The 18,598-nt window shown below is 34.6% G+C and overlaps 1 protein-coding gene across 1 annotated transcript in view; it reads left to right on the forward strand.

Annotated features, from left to right (window-relative positions):
* Positions 1–388: 388 nt before the first annotated feature.
* LOC134535816 (gustatory and odorant receptor 63a-like) overlaps positions 389–18,598 on the forward strand; it is a 38,999-nt gene continuing 20,789 nt past the window's right edge. Inside the window, exon 1 of the mRNA XM_063375106.1 lies at positions 389–439. The gene's annotated coding sequence lies outside the window, so the exon portion shown is untranslated. The remainder of the gene's footprint in view (positions 440–18,598) is intronic.

The following is an 18,598-nucleotide window of genomic DNA, read 5'->3' on the forward strand; positions in this document are numbered from 1 at the left end:
CCCTTAATGATCTATCACAAAACAAAAATGCACAATTTCAGGTAAAAAAAAGGACGGGTGTAGGTTATTGAAACTTACAAGCCCATTTTGGATCTCACTGTTTACTCGTTGGCAATCAAAAAAAGGATGTGCTGCATCTAATGTACAAGACAAAACCGCGGGCACATGCACATCACACTTAGACGTGGCAGAAATGTAAGGTCCGGGAATGTTTGGGTTTATCGCTGGAACCCGGTACCTTTCACAATGATTTACAGTGGAGCTCTGTTATGTGGAATGCCTTATCAACGATCACGTGCGTGGTGCACAACACACCACACGTAAGAAGTGAGCTCTGGAATGTTTTGTGATGTTGCGCAGTGATTGTATGCCGTTTTCTTTAGTTCAATGTCATCCTGCATTCCGGACGATAAACGGCATTGCTGTGCAGAGCAGACAGGTATGGCTAGTGGTGTGGGCTACTTATGTGCGAGATTAGGTACACAATGTTTTGGCATGTACTTTGAATACATCTTATGTATGTTATTTTCAAAGTGGTGTCACTGAAACCAAATACTCTAGAAACTAATACCGGACATATACTGTAGCTTGCTTTGCTTGTAATTGTACTTATATTATTACGTAAATAAAAGAGTACGAACTGTAATCTTGATCACCACCGCGTCAGAATCACTGGGTGAATGTTGCAGGTTCGATACTTAAACCCCACCGGGCAAAGCTCATAGTTATGAGCACCGTGCCGGAACGCATATGACTCAGAGCTTACTGCGATCTTATAGGTTCCTTCGCCCTTAAGCACGCGGGCAAAACCAGGTGACATGTAATTCTAAATATACATTTTTGAAGTTATACTTCTAATGCGACTTCCAACAAGGTAGCGTTAAACGTTTAACGCTCCTAGGGAGAAGGAATAGAAAGAGACAGAGCGAGGGTGAATGCTATTGTAAGGAACTACGTAGAGAGTAAGAAAAAAATAAAGATCCTGACAGTTTGTAGTGTCGCTATATTTGTTTCAATTTTCAATACCCTTTTTGTATATTACAATTTAAATTGCAGAAAAAAATCATGTTTCATAGACACATAAATAGTGAGTGTGTGTCATTTCTCTATGTCCACGAGGTCTCGCCGCGTCAAATTTCTCCTTGGGGCGAAACCGTCCGCTTGATTAAATAAACAGCTTATATCGTTGAATGATTTCATGATTTATTTCTTGAAAATCTGCTCTCATAAAAAGTTAGTTTTATAGACATTCAATAGGTCTCTCTCTCTCTGAAAATCTATCTATGAATAGTTACAAATTTATTTCCTTTATTTTTTTTAGTTTGATTTGATACAATATGATTTCACTAAAAATCAATTTCTACCCCTTCCTATGTTCATTTCCTCATTACGAAGTTTCACTTCTTCCGCGCGGAGGGACTCCACACACTATTTTTGCATGCAATTAAAAACTATTTTTTAATGATGCCAAAGAAGTATAACTTCTCACGCGCGTACCTAAGTACACGCACCCATTTTGTTTTTATTCAAACGTACATCATTATTAAACATATATTGATTATTTAAAAATATCTCAGTTGCGCTTAATAAATCCAGCATGTGGTTGCATTGGGATTTAACACAATGAGCGCTCTGTTAAAAAAGATAAACATATCGTCAATTTATATTCTTCAAATATCCAGAAAAAATACTTGCAGTGAAAATTTTTATTGCTTGACAGAAAGAGACTGCAGTAAACTTGTTTAAGTAAGTGGTTCAGGACAATTATAAAAATAATGATAGTAGCAGTCACCTGTGTCATTGAATATATATAATGTATAGAAGTCGCGAGCCCAGGTTAAATTTTCTGTCCGGTTTCTCAGAAGAATTGTTGTAGTTCCAAGCTCCGCCGCTGCGATCGCTTTCATCGCTGGGTATCGGCCGTATACGCCCCTGGTGGTATTTGGCAGAACTAGGTTAACCAGCCCAGTCGTGACATCATCCTTCATCCCCCCCCCCCCCCCCACAACCAACCCTTCGAAAATCCAAGACCAACGATTCAAATTACCCGGCAGGTCTTATCAGCATCGTTAGGCGACCTTGAAGAGGAGCTTCCTTTACCGTCGTTTGAGAATGATGAAATCCCAAAAGAAGCTAGCCACGGAAATCACTGAATGATGGGATTCTGTACCCGAGTGAAGTGAAAATTAGCTATTAAAACTTTGTATTGGGCCAATAGTCAGTGTTCCGTTCAAAATATTTTTAACTATATTTCGCGTTTGTACAAATTTACTTTTAGATATTGGCAAGGAAAATCAACATACCTTAAACAACCTTCTCTTATTCAACGTTATCTATTAAGTAGTAAAACAGGGTAGATATTATTTTTAAAAATAAAAAAAATGGAACCCACTAAATCAGTATTGGCAAGATATATATAAATTCAATAATAAAATACGCATATTAAAATTTTTTGTATTTAACTTTTTTCGGTAATAAAAATTCAGGATGATTTTGGTTTAATTGGTTTACGTATATTGCTATATTTTCTCAATCACATAGAAAAGGGAAAAGAGTACATCAGTGAAAATTCAAAAATTTAGTTTAAGTAATACTAGCCATACCAAAAAATCAATATGCGAGATAAGAAATTTGGTAACTGGCCTAACTGCTCTACATTTCAAATAAAAATGCATTGGTTTCATGAATACTGAAATGTATGCGTAATAAGGCATATTATGTTATTATCCTAAGCATGACTATAACTAAAAAAATTACAGTAATTTAAAACGATGGCAGTCTTAACATACAATAAGTGCGCGAGTCTTAGTTTATATTTTAATTGGCTTCTTCGTCAGATGGAAAAGAGTTAAGATTTCATCAAGGAAAAATATATTCTCAAAGTCACTAAACCGGGAGATAGAAAATAAGGTAGGTACTTAATTTTAAATAAAAGTTAAAATAGGCTTACGCTAAACCAATTAAAAATAAGTCGTAAAAATATTTTTATTTATTAAATATGTTCTATACTTGACAGTTCTTTGTGTATAATTCTTCAAAAATCTTTGGAATTTAATACCTACATACTTTTCTTAAAATGGTAGAATATCAGCAATACCCGGAAATTACGTGAGCGAAGCCACGGGTTATTAGATATACTTTTACTATAAAATAAAAACAACTATATATTTGTAGTTCACGAATGTGATATTTTGTTTATTGCTTCACAATATTCATTTGCCAGTCTCAAATTTCATCCTACCACTTGTCAAAAATGTCACCAAAAATGAGAGATAGATTTTTTTTTTTGACGAATTTCAATTACGAGGAAACCTTTCGCAAGATTTTTTTTCTTCGCAGTAGTCACTGGGACACCATTAATTTAAATCCACTAATATAATAAAATTGTATGTATAATGATTTGTTTTTGTATATTTATATAACTTCCCAACCAATTTTTAATGATTTTCATGTGAATAAAAACTTGTAAAGCAATTTAATTAACTGTGTCATAATTCTTCTGATTAGATGGAAATACAAACTTTTCATCCGTAATATACGATCATAAAATATATTTATTATTGCAAAATAATATTCACTGTTCAAATGCAAATTTAAATAGATTATTCATAAATGTTTCCTGCTAATTAATGGTTTAACATAATAATTTTTAGTATAAAATCCTTTTTCTCTTGTGTTAAAATGGGTTGCTAAAATGAGGAATTATAAATATATCACTTACTAAGTCCGTTCACAGATTTACACAAAACAGCAATGTAGATAATCTTTTTTGGAAGTTTCTAATTTTCTGCCCTGAATAACATGAATTTGGTTGAATTCATACCAAAGTGAATTTTTTGAACAACTTAAATTGATGTCATAAATAAATATTTATTTTATAATAAAAATCCACAAACTGTTTTTAAAATATAATATTTATCACGCCAGATGGAATAATAAACAAAAAATAGCTCTGATATGTTGTCTGTGTTTAAATAATTGTATTATATTTCATGGAAATAATATTTACCTTTCGGTTATTAAAAGAAAATATATTTGTATTCAAAATACTTGCGCATCGTTTTTACGAGCATAACTTGTGTATCTAACCTCAAAGCAAGGAATATAAAGAGTGGCAACTCAATGCTATAACAAAAACTCTTATTTTCTTTGGAGATCCGGGAAATGTGCGTTATTTATAAGCAACTTAACATAGTAAATCGTTAACTTTTCAGATCTATGTTGGCAAAATTGATTTTTTTAGTGGTCATTCGTTACTGGGAATATTCACCATATAACGTTTAAAATTATTTATTTTGAATTACGAAACAACCAAAACATTATGTAAAAATGCTTCATCTTATGTTAAAAAAAATTATAAACTGCATAGCCACAAAGTATGACATCATACCATTAGTTTCAGTTACTAATAACAACACGTGCACGCGTTTGAACAGTCATCGCAGCCATAGTTGTTTCATAGCTACCAAAATCATTCAACGTCAAGAATTATTCCAAATTATGTTTTGCCATTTTACTCAATGCGCCACTCCGTTAACACAACATTTTATAAATTCTGAACTACGAATGTCAGTATTTTTTTTTACGTTATTACGTTTAAGAAATTTCTGTAGTTTTCTTATAATTAAAACTTAAATTTTGATGTTGGCATCTTTTAACCGCACTTTTTTTTTTCGGTGGCCGTACTCCTCCAATTCAGTTGCGCCCGCCCGTATCTGAGCGCTCGGATTTCAACAAAAGGCACCGCCTCTCGATAGAGTGAGACAGAGAATTACGCGCATGACCTTGACAAAAGCGACGCTACAGCGCTCTAGCGTGGAAGCTGGTAACTACGAGCACCCTCTTGTGGAAAGAAGAGCTGTCTAGCGGCGGAGCTAACAACTACCACAGTTTTGGATCCGAAAATTGGAATAATAAATCCTATCCCCTCGCGACTTCTATAAGTTATATATATTCAATGCCTGTGTTAAAAGTATGACATTGGAACTAAAAGAGACCTTATCGTTTTAATCGTTTTCAGGCCATGGTATTTTTTATCTCTATATCGAAAATTGGCTTCGTTAAAGCAGAAATAACTCATTAGGGGATTTTAAAAGACCATTTAAAATTATCTATTGATTGTATTATTACTGTCTTAATCATTCCCAGAAATGAATTCAATACTATCCGTCAATGTCTCCACAGGGAAACCTATAGGTAGCAGCCGCTCACTATTAATTTCACAAATACAAGATGACGCCAATATTTGGCAATTGTACAGAAACTATTTAAACACAAATAAGTTTGCGCCAATTGATAATGATGCTACCTATGTTTTTAAATAAAGCAGTGTTTGATATTAATTCAGAGATGTAAGCTGGAATATTTTCAAATACGTTGAAATATTCACAGTTAAAAGTATTAATATATTTTAAAAAAAATACTTCAGCCACTTAAATAACCTGTAGCTACTGATTAACTGATCACAGTGAAGCAAAATGAGCTGACTTAAAAATCGCAAACACATCCAAAACAATCGTAAATTGAACTTTTATCGAAGGATTTCGTGGCATAAGTAATAAAACGTATGTAAGGTATGTCTCTGGGTTAAGGCCATGCCTGAGGATATAGTCGCCGCACGGTAAGTTCATACTTTTAGGAAGCCCTGCTTCAAGCTGGGATCTATTTTCAAGGTGACTATGTATCCTTCGGCCAAATATCAACAATAACATTGCTATGTGGAAAACCACGTGACTACCACATGGCAATGTTTTGGTTGGGTAACTGTCAAATAGGGATGTAATTAATGGATAATAAAATTACACATCAATTTTTATAATTGGTTAAATGTCAGTAGAAAATGTCATAACACCATGTTTAATAATTAAAATATTAAATATAAAAAAATCTAAGCAAATTTTTATAGTTTAGAGTTTAAACCCAGCGTGGTGCTGTCTCTTCACATAATATCTATAAAAATTGATGTTAAGTTTTACTAAAGAAATTTTTCTGCTTCGAGATTACTATATCACAAAGTGCTATGGTTGAAAGCATGCAAATTATGTCAGTATCATTTATGAAGAATTTAACTTTAAGAAATTATTCAGTATGAGGTAGCTATGTAAACTATTAGTTACCTAAAGCCGTGAGTGCCAGGCACATCACTGCCATTACATCGAGAGGTCATTTGTGAATAGAAAATAACAAGTTAGTAACACTTTTCTGGCAAGGACATTATAAAAAAATAATCTTAGATTTTAAAATAATGCAAAAAAGCCTACATATTATATCGTCCACTAGAATTGATACTGTAATAAAACTCATGAAGCTATCAGTATTTTTATCAAAAATCTACTAATAGTGTGTGTACTAGCCAAAAAGAATTAGCTACCAACTACATTGTAAAAATTCCTACCTACGCAAACTCAAATGGATCATTAAATGCAGCTTAGAAACAATAATTTAAAAAAAATTATCATACCGATTTTATAATCTCTAATGTTTACCAAACATACGGGTATTTTTCGCAAAACAAAAGATTATAATAATTTTCAGAAAGACTGCACTAATATGTAAACACAATTATACATTTTTACTTGAATTAAATTAATAATATACATTAATTGCTATTTTTTAGTCGGTGAACCTCCTCCTCCTTGATGTTGTGGGTTGAAAATGCTTACAAATGAAATAAAACGCTACGCATTGTTTACACAATTATGTTTACAGTATTTAATTGTAGGCCTATACGACCTCTAGGGACCTATATATTATTTAATGTGCTGTCTTGAACAGCCCTGAAACCTTTTCCACGGGTGCACAGCAGATAAATCCATTACCTAATATATAACCGAAAATATAAGAACGTGTCTGTTTGTAATTTGCCCGACATTCAAAACAAGAAAGCTGCGAGGAAGGTACTTTTACACTATTTTACAAACACGCCCCAACCTAACGGAACGTTTTCACGCACATACTTTCATAACGTGTTAATTAGTCACTCACTTTTTCACGGTCGTGATGCCCAGATCTAGAAGAAATGCTGTCATTTCTGCGACATCACCCTGTTCCAGTTGACCTGTATTCATTAACATCGAAACTCTTCGTGCCACGTTTATAATATCTTGCTGTCTCCTTCTTCTTTACATTCATTTTAATAACCTAACAAACCGTAATAACTAACACAAAGTTACACTATAAATGCAATAGTTCACTACAAGTTACAATTAAGACAACCCTTTAAAATTAGAAAATTAATTAGTACACAAATACACTGGATGTTTTCGGAAAATCAGAAGTCGTTTTGAGCAAACAAGCGTTCAACATGGCTCGGGCCGACACACAGTTACGTAGGTGATTCATCCGCAACAGCTTGCAACGTCATCTGTAAACAAAATAACTTAACTTTCGTATATATTAAACAATATTACTCCAGGATCTGGAAATAAACATATGTGAAACATTTTAAGCAATATTTATCGTTATTTCAGCTGTTCAAAATTACATACTAAGGAACTATTTATTCAAGTGTGTAGTTAACATACCGATAAATATCGTTGCCACGCGTGTTTAAAAACTTACATATAAAATTAACAAATACAAATTATTTCAGTATTCATACACACGTACGGAAACGTAATAGCTTGATAAATTATGTCGTCCTATTTTGTTTATTTATTTGTCAAACAAATTGCACAATAGTAAACCAAATAATCTTAGTTCCATTTTTCAACAGTTCTTCCCAAAAGTACGAACTTACCGTGCGGCGACTATACCTGTCTCTTCCCTTCAAGTTGGCTGCAAGAGAGATAATGCTGTGATGTCGGGGGTAGCAACTGTTGGCAGACGCGGCCGAACGACTGATCGCGCAGAAATACTGGAATCGTGTGGCGCACGGACTTGTACCTGCAGACTTGAGAAGCGCCTTGCCGTTTCGTCCAGCTGACCCCGAGGCCACTCTGGCTCTGACGTAGCCTCCGGCTTTACGGTCCGACACCTTGAAGACTTTCCCCGCACCCCTCTCCATCCCTCACCGTAACTCTCTTTCCTCCTCAGCTTACCCCTCTCACCAGATTTATTGAATTCTAAAAGAAAATATGATTTCACGGAAGCGGGAAACCACGTATATATATATATATATATATATATATATATATATATATATATATATATTTTCTCTCCACGGAAGCCTATTTTTAAAGGAACGGCTTCGTGGCCGTGCCGGCAGAAGCCAGTGTGTTCTCGCGCGGGTAATAAAGGGGATTTATTGTGGCGGCGAGCCGCAGTTACAGAGTGTCCGGGTCTCAGCTTCGGACCATGCGTGAGAAGCATGCGGCCAGAAGAGAGAAAGATGTCTCACAGAATTACCACTCCCTTGCACTGCGCTTCGGCACCACAGCTACTCTAATACACTGTATATTTTTGTTGTTGTTGATGGAACAGAAATATCAATGTAAAATTACAGATATTTGTAAATTTGTACATTTACATGAAAAACAACTGTATCACTACAAAATAGTGTTATCAGTAATACTGGGTTCGGATTCTTATCCGAGCATTTATACTTTGTGTTGTCCCAGTACCTCCAATGTTTAAATTTATTTGTAAACCATTCCTGATTAGGTTTCCACTATTAACTGCGCGCATTACAAAGCATGATAAAACAAAACAAAGACCAATGATTAAATATTCAATTATCTTTTCCGTGGTTTGAAAAAATCACGCTTGAATGAAACATTAATTAAAGTAAAAAATAATGCACCATTTTTCTTAAGAAATGCTCAGTATTATCCAGAAAAACGTATTTCATATAGGCAAAAATAACCATAGCCATGTATTGTAAAATGTTACAATATCCAGTGCCATTCTGTCGAAATATTATCTGGGGAAATAGGCATAGAAGTAAGTTAATACTTATTATTATAATATAGACCAAGCACAGGGACAAACCTGCCAAATCAGTACAAAACAACAAAAATTATAAAATAAATAAACGCTGTAAAAAAGCATGTAAATATATATAAAAACCAAATAAAAGTAACAAAATAATAATAAATAAAATAAAATATGTGTAAACCTGTTCTGGAAGCTCTGCTGACTGGTCACCTGATCCGAAGTGGTTGGACAGTGAAGCAGCCAATTAGGATTAAGCACCAACCAGCAGGCAACATGCCGATAAAACTCAATGATAGCACTTACACATCCCCTGGGCAGGAGGTAAACGTCCAGTGGACTAAGTACACCATAACAAACTACACAGGGTCTTTGGGCCTCACTCAATAGTATTCGGACTCAAGCAGACAAGGGGAAAAAAACCCTCAGTAGGTAATTGCACTCGGTTGATGGCGACTGCAACGTCGACCGAAACGTCAGTGATATCGCTGCCTTCGTCACGGCTACAACCTAGAAACCAAGCAACTCCAAACAAAATCAACACTTAAAATATACTGCAAACATACCATTTTGCGAGTCACGAACACTTACAGTACATTCTTTCGTAGTAGTACGGCTGCAATTCTTGTACACTAGTTCAAAACTTTAGGGACGAACTACTCGACGTGTTGCAGTCCTGTCCTGGATTCTATCGAAGCCTCTGGCGTTTCCCATAGTTTTACCTCGAGCGTCCATACCATTCGTGGCCTTGGACATCCACCGTAGCTTCAAAGTCTGTAGCTGGAGTCACATTCCCACGACAGGCCCGGCGCGCTCAGTAGCCAATGAAACGCAAGGTCGCCGTGACGTCAACACGACGAAATACGCCCCGACGGCGCGCAAGAAGTAGATTCTATATCTGACTTCGTCGTGTTGTGCCGCGCGAACGGAAAACCAAACGGAAACCTTACAAAACTAAATTTCAATAAAATTACTACCTCCGTGGTAAATCTTCATCCCGAAAAACGAAATTTCGTTTTTACTTTTGGGTACATTTCACATTTGTAGTGTACCTTCAACTGTTTATAACGTTTAATTTTATAATTTAGCATAGCTAAATGTAGAATTATTTTCTTGTCCTTATAAACATATTTATAACATGCTTCATTGTAAATAAAATAATCTTAATATCACTTTGTGCAAGAGACGACTAAATGTTATATTGTTTTGCACTTCGCTGTCAACAGGATATAAAAGCTTCTATAGGGTCTACACTGTTTCTAGCACATTCTTTACTGAATTTTATTAACGCATTTGGCATGGAAAGTTTTGCCGACAGCCATTTTAGAGTTAGTCGTGTTATGTTACTTTGTCGTGATATGGTGACCCGACGCAATCAACTCTGTCGTGCTGGAACGTTGTACGACGTATAATCGCATTTGTCTTGTCTTGTTGGTCATGGCATTGTGACTCCAGCTTAATAATTTCCGTCGCTACCACAAACTGCAGAGAATCGGACCAATCAGTGTTCAGGCAACAAATTCTATACAAGGTTTTAGAATTATCCATATACCTTAAAAACTAACATATATCGTAAAATAACTGGCTCACCTTATTTTAAAGTAAATATTTTTATAATGTGGTGTATTTCATACCAATAAAAAACTTAAAATGATCTAAACCAGAAATATGCGTTTCTATACGTTTGACAGCTTAAGTGTTTTTGGTTGTTGTGTTTTAACTAATTAAATTAAGAGTAAAACATAAAGCTAAACAAGCAAACATTTAATACTAAACAATCTCAATTTCAACATAAAATTTTTTTGTCAAGTCATATAATGAACTATAAAAATAAAATTTAACTACTATTACATGTCTGTGGATAATTAACCTCACAACATCAAAACTATCTTTTTACTTTGCAATATATTTTGCGTGGAGTAATATTAAGCAGGTGAGCATAATTATGATATAGGAATGTCAAAATAATCTTTAAGATAGTTTAGTTGTTATCATTATGCAGTTCATGAATTTTCCAAGATCAAAAACACAGTACCTACTAGAGAAGTATAATTTTTTTTTAATACTAAAAGAAGATCAAATCAATGGACCTCAGAATTAACTAGTTCATTCTACATCTGTTATGGCCCACTTTACTTCGTTTCGTGTTGTTTAATCTTTCCGTTAACAAATTCTCGTTGTTCAACTACTTTATCTTCAATTTCTTAAATAATTGTTACGAACGCGAGAGACCAGACCGCGATGCCAGGTTCGCAGCTGCCTGGCGGCCCCCGCACGGCTACTGGCGTCACGCGCCGTCCACTGATGTAAGGCATGCCACGCGTGCCCGGCCGGATTACAAGGGTCCTCGCTATCCCCCTCCCCCCTCCGCTCCGCGCATCTTCGTCCTGCCTCGGCATGGGCGTGGAGTGACGTGAGCGAGCCACGCCCTTCTCGACTGTTCGGCCGTCGGGTCGGCCAGGGACGACGCGACTGGCCCCAGCTGCGCTCGTTAGTTCTAGAAGGGCGCCTGGGTCTATATAAGCCTGCACGCCGGCCTCCGCGACAGTTTTTCGGCGACGGAGTTCTTGGGAGCCGCGAGAGTCCCGCGACAGTGGCGAGAGTGCCGCGAGTGCGGCGAAGAGTTTGGCGACGCAGTTCGGCGACAGAGTTCCGCGGTGAGTTCGGTGACAGAGTTCCGCGGTGAGTTCGGTGACAGGTTTTTTGGCGACAGAGATCCGCGGGGTGTGCGGCTCAGTGAGGAGTACGGACTGTAAGAACTTGACAGACTCTGAGTGACTTGGGAATAAACATTTTTAAGTAAAAGTAATTGGTGATAAGGCGTTTTTAATCATGATTATTTATGTAAATATAAGCAAGCAATAAAACTGTGTAATACAAATTAATTGGTCTATCCGTTACAAACCCAGTTATTCCTTCATAATAAATCATAACAATATTACCTTAAACATCTAGAACAAACTAACTAATGAAATTACTTTAAGTTTTAAATTTTTTTCTTTTTATATTTAAAAAATACGGAAGTATACCTTAAAAGTTAATTTTAAGGTGTAAACTGCACTTTAAACATATTTATTTTCAACTTTGTTTTACACGTGTTGGTGTCATTTTTCTTCTGCATGTGTAATCATTACATAGTTTAAAATGGAGGTTTAGTTTAATGGCTATTACTTCTGTAATTTGTACGAGTGCAAAATTTATAATTTCCAAAGGGCTAAATGTTTGGTGGAATACCACACAAGCGCTTTTTTTTATGAAGACTTGCTGAAAGGCCTACTGCGTCTTTACACTGATAAAAATGTTTACCTTCAGTTTACTAATAACACTGGTAACAAATTCTCCATGAAAGCTCATAAACTTAATGTTATCTTTATAAATTTATTTGGAAAACGAATCCAAAATAATAATTTTGGTGTATTAACAAAACATTCAAAAAATTTTGACGTGACAACGTCTAATAAATCAATGAACGCCGGCTGCACGCACGAAAAGTGTCCCGTAACGCACATTGTCCCACTACGGATGTCCCAATACGGATGTGTCCTGTTATGCTCATTGTACGCATGCGTGGCATCTCTCTTCCACTCGATTGGAACAACCATCGATTTGACTTATCAATCATGTTTTCGTCGTTTGAATTATTAATATTATGTAATTTAACAATCGTCCACCGATTTTCAGCACAATCGGTACGGTTATTTAAAAGTAATGTTGAATTATCAAATACGTTTTTTTGTACGAACAATGGTGTTTTACAGTTACACATAATAATTCAAATTACACCCGGGATCTTTTGCACAATATTGTAAAAAAATATTGTAACACATTATAAATAAGTTTGGTGTATTTGGGATGCATATTTGTTATGAAATCGTATTATAAAAACGAAATAATATTATTCCCTTATGGTGCTGCTACCTACGGTGACGGACGCGAACCAAAAGAATCCTGCTCTCTATTAGCTGGCGCGGGAACCAGGCACTCGTTAACACATATTTTCCTTTGTTTATCGCGAGGGGCTTTATTATTAATGAATTATAAATAAAATTTCGTGCCCGAGGTCACAATTGCACATCATTTTGAGCACTGGAAGACATAAAAACATAAAATATTCTCGACGAATTTTAATCTGTGGTTTTCATTGCTTAGTACAACAACAATTTCGGCAATAAAGGTTAATTATGCTTGAATTTAAAAAATCTGATTGCTAGTATAATTTCAAGTATTTATTATTTTATTATAAAAAAAGTAGCATTTGTTGGCGAGTGCAGTAATAATAGGTTATGTTACAATTGACTAAAAAATTATAGTGATTCATATAATTGATGATAGATATTTTGATTACAGTTAATTTATATGAAAACTTGTTCATAATTATATTTAAACTTTATAGCTAAACGCCAGTTTTTAAAATTAATTACAAGTCATCAACACGTGAACTGTTTCGTCGACTGTTTATAAAGTGAAGTGAAAAGATAATGTGGTTTTCATTGCTTATTACAACAACAATTTTGGCAATAAAGGTTAATTATTCTTGCATTTTAAAAATCTGATTACTAGTATAATTTCAAGTATTTATTCTTTTATTATTAAAATAAAAATGATACAATCTATACTTATATTATAAAGCTGAAGAGTTTGTTTGTTTGTTTGAACGCACTAATCTCAGGAACCACTGGTCCGATTTGAAAAATTCTTTCAGTGTTGGATAGTAGATTTATCGAGGAAGGCTATAGACTATATTATATTATCAATAACATTAGGGATCCTTACTAAAAGTCCAATTTAGAATCAAATGCGTTGGAGGAGGTTATATACAACATGCAGTACACGTACGAAGTGTGTGTTGACAATGCCGCAGGCGCCATAACACGCACTAGATGCCTTATCATTCTTAATTTTCCCATACAAGTAAAAAACACCCGTGTGATATTAACAACGAAGCAATCAGTACCCTCATAAGAGTTCAATTAGTATTTAAATACTTTTTATCACTTTAAATCGTAAAACTAAACTATTGTTTTTTCTCTCTCTCTGTGTTTAATTTGTTTTTTATTGGCCTTTTTTTCTTAAGTATATATATTTTACAGACTTGAAACTTCACAGTAATGTTCCTTATGTTACGCAGGATGACATTTTCCGAAAATTAGATCCCATGGGTGGTTAAAACCAGGCAACAGTGGGTACTTTGTCAGCATGAGAACAGGATTTTGCATTGTTAATGCCTTCTGCGTCTCCATGGCAACGGGCATCGCGCGGCAGTGGCGTATCCACAAGGAGGGGCATGTATAATGAGCGGCGCAAGAGTGATCTGCCTGTAGACTGCCGTAGCGAAGTACGGGTACATCAGTTGTACGTTGCGTGCACGAGTCGGGAAACCATCGGTGATATTCATTTTCTCTCCGGTACATTATACAGCATTGTAATAAATTTTCACTGAATTTTTTTTTATTTACCATTACTGTAAATGGGAGATGTGGCTTAATTTTTTTCCATTAGTATAGCCGTGCGAAGGCGGGTAGGGCAGCTAGTACTAAATAAAACTAAACTAGCGTTAATTTTTTTAACTAATTAGCAGTGAGTAATAAAAATCCTTATTGGGGACCATCCGCCTAGATTCAATTCACTTACGTATTCAGAAACAGCTTAGTGACTATTGTCTTCCTGCAAACGACGTGAATGCTCAGTGTGTTCGGAAATAGTCCACAGAGAAGCCAGCGCCTCAATCCCGACTACCATGACTTCCGCTCTTCACCTTTGACCTCTTGTAATGAGACGGCAAACACAGCGTCAGCATCAAACATTGCGAGCGGACGGAGTTTAACAAGTGGTTGCGCTAACAACGTGTTCCTAACGTTTTCTTTGTTAAAATGCGAAATACTACAATGTTAATAGCGATAGAATACTAAAATCCCTGAAAACTCACACAAAAAAACACAAACACGCAAATTGGACCTCGATTTCTCAATGGCTATCACACACACACACACACACACACACACACACACACACACACACACACACACACACACACATATATATATATATATATATATAAATGGTGACGATGGCGAAAAATAAAAATAAAATTAAATATTTCAAAAATAAATTACCTAGTGAATCAAGATAATGTAACACTGGGGTTGAAAAAAATTGTGGGAATACTGAATCAAATAAATTAAGTTTTGACTTAGCAATTTATGAATTAGGTTTGGTGGAAACACAACTCTAGAGCACGCTTCTTCTATCCCCTTCGGGATGTTTCTGTTTGGAGGACAAAAAATAAACCATAATATAAAATAATGAAACCTTTATTCTTGGAATAATAATTTTTTTATAAAGAAATCTAACAATTTATTAAGTAGCCTATTTCCGTTACAATTTAATAACTCTTACTCATTAATCATTTTGGCAGTTATTTTTATAGGGACTAACCACATTTCAAATCAAAACCTAAGGCAAGAACTTCACCAGAGAGTAGCAATACTTATTTCGTTAATTCTAATGGCACAAAGATAAAATTATTTGACAAATACCAAAATATGTTATCAGTTTAACGTGAAAATTACGGTTACATGTTGACTGCACCATATACGTGTAGACCATGTAATCGTTCCCGTGGGCGGTCTTGTCGTAATGAGCTTAAACATGCTAAATTCTTGACGAAGTCTCTTAAAGAATTAAAACTCTTTACCTTTCCTAACCCTAAAGAACTTTAACCTCACCAACTACATCTTACAGAGCTCCGACACAAGACTCGATTAAACGTAGGCCACGTCCACCGAGTGAACATAACAATATTAACGTTTACTTAACTTTTTAAACCCAAATTAGGACTCGTTACCTACATCATGGCTTTACTTAACTTTAATTCAATGGCATTAACTTCAACTAACAGCGATTCCGGACTCATTACCCCTCCTGACATGATTATATTGAAATACCTTAGCTTTAAATCGATGAAATTTTCATTTTCGTGCATAAAGGTGCGTTTCCACAAGGGCTTCGGCCCGCTAAAATTGTGTGCTGCAGGGTCTCGCGGTTCCAAGTCTCAATGGCGTAATTTTAATACTGAAAAGAAATAAAAAAATTTGATAAATATAGAAAGGTATAAGGAAGGTTCTTAGTGAATATATTTTTTTTTTATTTTTTGGATTAAATAAGTTTTATCCCGCATTGAAAGTACTATTTCTGAGCTGTTTTCAGCATGATTTTCAGAAGTTCTAATTGAATATTTCATAAATATTTTTCATTGGAAACATAGTGTTAACCTTATAAAATAAATTTCTTTCTGTGTCTTCACTGTCGAAATTGAGATATTTGATGAAAATTATATATTTCTAAAGTAATGCACACATTGCTGGGCGAAAAAGATGATCGTCGCGCGGGAAACATGGTGGGAGGCAGAGACAGGAAACCAAGACTTAAAGAGGCACAAACCTGTGAAAAATTTGTCCAAAGCTGAATTTTTGTACAGTGGTAGAGTTGACTATGCTTAATAACATACCAAAAGTTTACTGCTGTAGACCTTGTGCGTATCACCTAACATTTGCATTTAAGTCCTAGGTGACAGCAACTTACATCAGTCCATTAAAATGCTACCCATTTATACAGTTTTAAATTTAGACTGTCCGTAAATTTACCAAAATAATCTAGAAACTCGAATACTCCCATTAATATTAGAAAAAATTTAAATTTTTAATATTTAATATATGATATAAAGCGATTAATTCACAACATATATTTTTTTATCTTTGCCACCCATATAAAAATACGATTTACACCGATTTGAAGAGCCCAATGCGAAAAAATGTCTAAATAATTTTTTTTAAATTATACTTTTAGCTTTAAGATAGTATATTTATAAAGAGTGTCTAGCATAATTATTTGGCTCATTAAAGATGCCCGAGCGTTGCAGTGTACTGCGGCCGTACTGATCTTTCACGGCCGGCGGGCTTTGAAACACGCTGCGTACTGCGACAATCAATAAACTTGGTCTTATTTAGGGATTACTTAAAATATAGTTAATGCATATGATAGGGTGTATTCATGTTACATCTATTGAGATATACATATTCTTTTTTCTTATATGAATGATTTTTGATACAATAAAATTAACAATAAACAATTTCTACTTGGAACATGTAAAGCAAAATTCTAGAGGACCTCTGGTTTTATATATGTGTGTTCGTGTTTTCTTACAAAAAATTTATTATTAAAAATTATTTTAATACCAAAAAAATATTATTATTATTTTATTTCTAATACATTATATTATTTTTGATCAGAACTATGCAAAATTTTAATGTAGCCTATATTATAATATATATATTTAATTGTATAAAATTAGTTTACTACATATCAATTGAAGAAAACGATACACCGTAAATGTACTGAGTTTTGTCACTATTATAACATAATTCGTATGATAATATTATTTTATGTATTGATAGAATTACATATTTTGTATTTTTTTTCTAAGTTAAATTTATTGGAGTGCTGCGCCTAGCTGACTTCGTTGAATTGCTAGTGGCAAAGAGCGGTTTAAACTTTGAGGTGTTTATCACAATTACCATGTAGGATATTCTTTTATATTACTTTGGTGCCATAATGAGAACCGACTTAAAAAAAAGTATTAAAGTTATTAAATTTACGAAACATTTTTGTGGATCATTGCAGAAATTATCATTAAGGACTCAACTGCTCATTATTGGTGTGATCACAAGGTTTCATCGGTAAACTTTCGACGTGTTACTAAGAAATGTTCATTCAACTACTGTACAAAATTTTTGCTTTGGGATAATTTTCCATGTATTAAAAACCTTTGTTTCTTTACGGCGAAATTTGTCCCGACCCGAGCCTACTTCGGCAACCTCGCAGTAGTATACACTACGCGGCTCGGATCACTTCAGCGGTTAGACTAATTGTATGAGACACTTAAAAAATATACCAATTTAAAGATGAATAAATATGCAACAACGTTTACTTTAAGCGATTTCCACGTTGGGCTCTTTAAGTTTATGTAAAATGTATTTATATTTCCTTAAAATTGAATGAAGGTGAATTCGTTAACTTTAATGATTTAAATGGCCTATTTTATACAAAGACGTTTAAACTTTGTACTTTTTATCACTATCCTCAGATAGGGAAATGTTTCTAGATTATTTTGGGTTCCATACTGTCATTCTACTCCATAAACTGCATTTGAAATATCCTTTATTGTGGATCGTTGCAAAAAATTGACATTTTGGACTTAACTGCTCGTTTTTGGTGTGACGCAAAAGGTTTGCGGCAGTAAACGTTTGACGTGTTACTAAGAAATGTTCATTCTACTACTGTACAAATTTTCTGCTTTGGGATAATTTTCCATGTATTAAAAACCTTTGTTTCTTTACAGCGAAATTCGTCCCGACCCGAGCCTACTTCGGCAACCTCGCAGTAGTATACACTACGCGGCTCGGATCGCTTCAGCGGTCAGACTAATTGTATGAGACACTTAAAAAATATACCAATTTAAAGATGAATAAATATGCAACAACGTTTACTTTAAGCGATTTCCACGTTGGGCTCTTTAAGTTTATGTAAAATGTATTTATATTTCCTTAAAATTGAATGAAGGTGAATTCGTTAACTTTAATGATTTAAATGGTCTATTTTATACAAAGACGTTTAAACTTTGTACTTTTTATCACTATCCTCAGATAGAACAATGTTTATAGATTATTTT

This window comes from Bacillus rossius, chromosome 10, assembly GCF_032445375.1.
Source record: "Bacillus rossius redtenbacheri isolate Brsri chromosome 10, Brsri_v3, whole genome shotgun sequence".
Lineage (NCBI taxonomy): Eukaryota > Metazoa > Arthropoda > Insecta > Phasmatodea > Bacillidae > Bacillus > Bacillus rossius.